The following is a 6,141-nucleotide window of genomic DNA, read 5'->3' as shown; positions in this document are numbered from 1 at the left end:
CCGGGTGCGGCGCCTGGGTCTGTGGGGTGAAGGGCTTAGTGGGGCGGGGCTGTTACTTCTTGACGCTCAATTACAAGGTACTTTGATGCCAGGGACGGATCTAGTCTATTCCAGTAGGGGGTCCACGAACGGTTTAAGCCCTCAAGGAGAGCTGCCCGCAGTGAGTCTGCAGGTCCTATCTGGAGGTATTTACTAGCAGTGTATTGATAATTGTCAATCACCGTTTTTATCAGATCAACCATGTTGTAAAGGCAGGCAATTTCAGCAATAATCCGTCATAAAATGGAAGTGCTACATGTAGGATTCAGCTCAAATAAGACTAGAAGAAACAAGCAAGCTACATAAAATGGTACCGTGGACTCTCCCATGTCATCCACTACTACTGCTCGGATGCCTTTCCCTTAGTTCATAACTTCATGGGTGGTCAATTGGTGAAGGAAAAAAACGATACATATTTGGTTCATGGATGGGTCAGTATGATAATGTGATTGAACTACCGGCCTACTTTGTTTGCTTAGAAGTGATCAGGGAATATTCTCTTAATGGGAAGATTTTTAAGAGGTATATTTGTCCATTCCCTTGTGTTGCAAGAGAAATAGCCCAAGTCCAAGATACACAAAGGCTTAGGAACAGAGGTGAATAACTTGGCTGGTTGGTCAAAGATATGAAATGATAAAAATTGGTTGGATTGGAGACAAAGTAGCCTGAGATAGAAAGGCGTAAGACTGGAGTCCAGAGTGTGGACAAAAAAAAATCTAGAGATCTTCAGATTGAATTTAATACCTACAAAAGAGCAATGAACATAAAAAAGTAACTAAACAAGTACTTAGACCAAAACTATCTAGTTGACTACTATCCTCTTTCATTGCAGTCTATGATCACAGTAAAGGTACAATTGTACAAATGAATTAGTGATGGAAACAAGGATAGAGATGAGATTTGGGACTTGACAACATGAGCTCAGATTTACCAAGGCTACTAGTGCTGTTGCTAAGCACTAAATCTTTTCTTCACAGTCAACCATGCTTAGTTCCCAGCATGATGCTATCTCTGGAGAAACTAACTATATTGAGCCTCTTCCACCATAGAAGGGCCGTGATTTTGGTTGCAAACAAAATTGGATGAGAATTGAATCAGAATTCCCCATGAGGTTATATTTAACCTAACCATTGAATTTTATTCAGTTCTCATCCAATTCAGTTTGCAACCAGAATTGTGCAAAGAATAAAGTTTGTGACCCAAGGTACCATTGTGTGTGTGTGTATATATATATATATATATAGCATGGATTTGCTTTCCTTGTCTGCAGGTTCTTAGGTTGAACCACTATTTTAAGGTGTAAAAAATGTTTGCTGTAACAGCATAGGACTGCTCTTTACATCAAAAAAATTACAAAAGGATGGACATGACCATGGGATGGATCCCTACTCGTATTACATGCTACACTACTCAGAAGCTGTATGAGAGCATGATGGGAAAATCTTTTGAAGGAACAGCCTGTTGAAGATACTACTGAAATGTCAGCACAGAGCTAATACCTTGCAAGTCTGGGCTGAACTCCAAGATCAAATATTATATGGTCCTAGTAGGTAGAATACATTGGTCTAGGGATCAAAAGTTGGAAATAATATTGGGCCCAGCTACCATTATTTTCAGTAGTTTACTTAAGGAGTTTTATTCTCAGTAACTCTGGGTCAGAGGGTTTAGAAGTATTGTTTTTCAGAGGGGAATACTTCCAGTAAGATACAAACAGAATTCAGTGAACAGTAAGCCATGATTGACATCTTGTTTCAAGGAGGGAAAGCATGGGTGAGTATGAAGATTTTTGGATTAAGATCTTGGTTATGCTACCAGACATGTCATGGAGATTAGTAGGTGTTATGGTTTGTGTCTTCATGTCCCCCCAAATCCTCATGCAGTCATGGAGTGGGCTTCTAGATATTTGATTGATCCATAGTGCAATGCTGTGATTATGGGTGTGAGTGCTATACTCACCCTGGGGTGGATAGTTTGCATATGTAAGGGGGAGAAAGAGGCTGCTTGCAGCCACTTGTCCCTTTTGTTCTTGCTGCCTTTGCTATCTTTCGAGGCCATGAACAGTTACTCTCTGCCATGTGCTACTCTGCCTTGGAGCCAGCCGAGTATGGACTGAAACCTCCACAGACTGTGAGCTACATAAACCTTTCCTTCCTTAATTCTGGGTGTCAGGTATTTTTTCTCAGCAATGAGAGAAAAGTAACCAAGATAGTAGGCATACCAGTTTAGATTGAGAGGAATTTAGAATGGAAAGTAGCTCAGTATAATGATAAATGTCATTTATAGTCCAAGCCTGCCAGTTTCTATAGTTTGTTTCATTTGCCTTCCTTCTCTAAGATACCTCTAGGAAAAATGATTCCTTAAAATTCTGAAGTTGCTTCCAGAGCTTAAATAAAGAAGTACATCCAAACAGTACAAGAGTTGAACGTTAGTGTACATTGTGATACATTCACCAAGATAACCCTCTATAGTGATGGTGGTGAGCCCATGGTTTGTATGCAATGCCTAGAACCTCTCTGACAGCACGTGAGCCACGTCACCCCAGCATCATTCCAGCAACCAAACATTGGATAACAGTGTTGGCACTGTTGGCAGTGTTGGCACTTTGTGATAAATAAATGGGTTTAGGGGTGCAGTTTGGGTACTCAGTCTCTAAAATGTTCACCATCAGTGCTCTACAGGAGGAACAAAGGATTTACTCAGCTACTGGTAGGGCTCACAACTAAAGGTGCTTAGCTGTCAGTCTGTATTACATATCCTAAAAACTACATACTTTCCAGATGCCTTAACAACCCCATGCACAGGTTGAAAGCACTTTACCCAGTAACTGTATGTGCCAGTGAGTTGCAGATTTGTCCCTGCTACAAGTTCCCCATCTTTTCTCCCTTGACTACTACCTGGTGATAGCTAAACACACTAGTGAAATCTTATATCTTCTGCTAGTATACTGCACCTTAGCCCCCAATAAAGGCATTCATCTATGCTTTTTCTCTCAGCTCTCAGCAGCCTGTCTGAGCCCACTTCTGTGGCATTCCTTTCATATGGGCCTTGTATGGTAATTTATGCCTGACTCTTCTAGGACATATACGTTTCATAAATCACTGTCATATTCATATACCTCTGTGTAGTGTTCTCATTCCATATCTGCACTAGACTTATAACCCCCTAGAGTTCTTAAATAAAGCCATGTTTTGCCTCATGACAAGAATCTCTTGTGAGAAATATGTTGCTAAGCAATTTCATCACCATGCAAATATAGAATGTACTTACACAAAAGTAGATGTTAAACACCTATGTTATATGAGATAGCTTATTTTTCTTAGGCTGCAAACCTATGTAGAATATTGCTGTACTCATTATGGTAGGCAATTATACAACTTTTAGGTATTTTTGTACCTAAACATAGAAAATATATAGTAAATATAAGATATAAAAGATAAAAAGTAGTACACCTTGTAGGATGTTTACTGTAAATGAAGCTTTTAGGACTGGAAGTTGCTGTGGGTGACTCAAAAGGGGTGGAGAGCTTGGACATTACTATACACAACTGTAGTTATAAACTGAACACTAGGCTACACTAAATTTATTTAAGTGTTTTTCTTTTATAAACTTTCTAATTTTAAAAACTTTTACTCTTGTAATAATACTATAACATAAAACATAAACACATGATTGAATTGTGCAAGATGCTTTATATTCTTTTTCTATTAGCTCTATTCTATGGTAAATTGACTTTTAAACTTTTAAAACTCATTGAAAAAGTAAGATACAGGGGCTGGGGATTTAGCTCAGCAGCACAGCGCCTGCCTGGCAAGCGCGAGGTCATGAGTTCGATTCCCAGTACTGGAAAAAAAAAAGAGTAAGATACAAACACCTGTTTAAGTCTATACCTACACAAGGTCCAGATCATTGATACCACTCTTTCACTTGCACATGTTGATTCTCTAAAGGTCTTCAGGGACACAATGTACATGAAGCTGTCATACACTATGAAAATAATGCCTTCTTGAATCCCACCTGCCATATCTGCTGAGGCTCTTCTTGGTCAGATCTCACCCTGCAGAAATAGGCTCTTGGAAATTTGCTTGGCCTCCTTTTTATTTTCATCACAGATTTGCTTGTAAGCAAATAAAGCACATGAACATTCCCCTTTACTAATGAAACCTTTGATATTAGGGGTCTATATTTTCACAAATTTTGAGAAGCTTATTGAGGTTTGCAGAAGTTTCTGCAATAAGCTTTACTGAGAATTTTCTTCAGGTTTTTTTTTTTCCTTTTTCATTTTTTTCCCCTTGGTTTTCTTGAGGATTGAATCCAGGGAAAGGGAAGGTTGAGTTACATTCCCAGCCCTTTTAAAATTTATTTTACTTTGAGACAGTGTCTTACAAAGTTGCCCAGTCTGGTCTCAAATTTATGATCCTCCTGGTCTCAGCCTCCCAAGTAGCTGGGGTTACAGGTGTGCACCACTGTGCCTAGCTGGTTTCCTTTTGCTTTGTCTCTTCTTCAGCTAGGTGTTCCCTAGATGATAGCAAAATTTCAGCTCCATTTTCTTTTATTTTTTCAGCTGTATTTTAATCTTTTGAGACCATTGTCATATATGTAATCCATCATTAACACAAACATCATTATATGGCGCATGATTATAATACAATTATTCCTTACTACGCATAGCCTCCACCCATATGGATTGCTTCACTGAACGGAGTCAGATAACCTGAGGTCACACTTCTTTTTGGGCCTACTCAGATAGTATGACTGATTGGCAGAGGCACCTAAAGGCTCAGTCTATTTGATCCAGCTTCATGTAACACTTAACAGTCATCTTCAAAACTCCCTGGACAGTTAAATATGGTTTCCTTTGGTACTGCAGCATAGTTCAACTTCTTTATTTGCTTAATTCTGTTTGTTTTCCTGTTCTCCTCGAAGGTTGATCATAAGAGTATGCTATATTGATACTCTAAGGTGCTACTGTCCAGTGCAGAGTCTGCTTCCCAGGGAAATCTACTTTCACCAATATTTTTTTTTCTGAGCCTATAGCCTGGTGGTAATGGAACCCTTGCATAAAATGAGATGACTAAGATAAGACTTCAACTGAGAGAAATGTTATTGACTTAATTCTGTCACAAAATTATTGGCCTTGGTTAAACTTACAACCTTCTTTCATTATACAGACTTGTACTTTGAATGTTTGCTGTGATAATGGATTGCTGATAAACAAAACTCAACTCTGTTTCTCAAGCAGCTTACCTAATGGATGTTAGGGTCTTTACTGGATTTGAATTGGTGTCTCTAAACTCTTTGGTTAACTCCTTACTTCAGGCCCTGTCATGTTGAGGACCTATTGGATAGAGAATCATTCTCTTCCATGTAACCTTAGGAATATTTGGTTAATTGAACCAAGAATATTTGGTTAACTGAACAGTCAAAATAATTTGAGCAGAAAGAGCAAAACTGGAGGTATCACATATCCTGATTTCAAAATATACTACAAAGTGATTGTAAATAAAGTAACAGAGCATAAAAACAGTTGCATCAACCAAAAGTACAGCATAGGAAGCCCTTCATCAATTTTGAATGATGGCATCGAGGACATGCAATAAGGAAAATAGTCTTATTTTTTTCAATAAATGGTGGTGGGAAAAATGGTTATGTACATACAGAAGATTGAAATTGGATCCTTATGTCATACCTTATTAAAATCTCAATAGATCAAAACTTTTAAGACTGAAAACAGTAAGAGCACTAGATGACACTGAGAAAGCTCTATAACACTGCTCTGGGAAGCAATTTTCTAGTTAAGATCCCAAAAGCACAGACAGCAAAACCAACAATAGACAAATGAGATTTCATCAAACCAAAATATTTCTTCACAAAAAGGTAATGATTAGCAAAGTGAAAATCCAACCCACTGAATTGGAGAAAATATTTTCAAAGCATACTTCTGATGAAGGGTTAATCTTCTAACTATACAAAAATTCAATAGCAATAAAATAAGCTGATTTTAAAAATGAACAAAGAACGTAAACCTACATTTCTTAAAAGAGAATATGCAGATGTCCAGCAGCTACATGAAAATGTGGTCATCATTAATAATGATTAGGGAGA

Source organism: Chinchilla lanigera, unplaced genomic scaffold (assembly GCF_000276665.1).
Source record: "Chinchilla lanigera isolate Chin_1 unplaced genomic scaffold, ChiLan1.0 scaffold00017, whole genome shotgun sequence".
Lineage (NCBI taxonomy): Eukaryota > Metazoa > Chordata > Mammalia > Rodentia > Chinchillidae > Chinchilla > Chinchilla lanigera.
Note: the sequence above shows the minus strand (reverse complement) of the source record.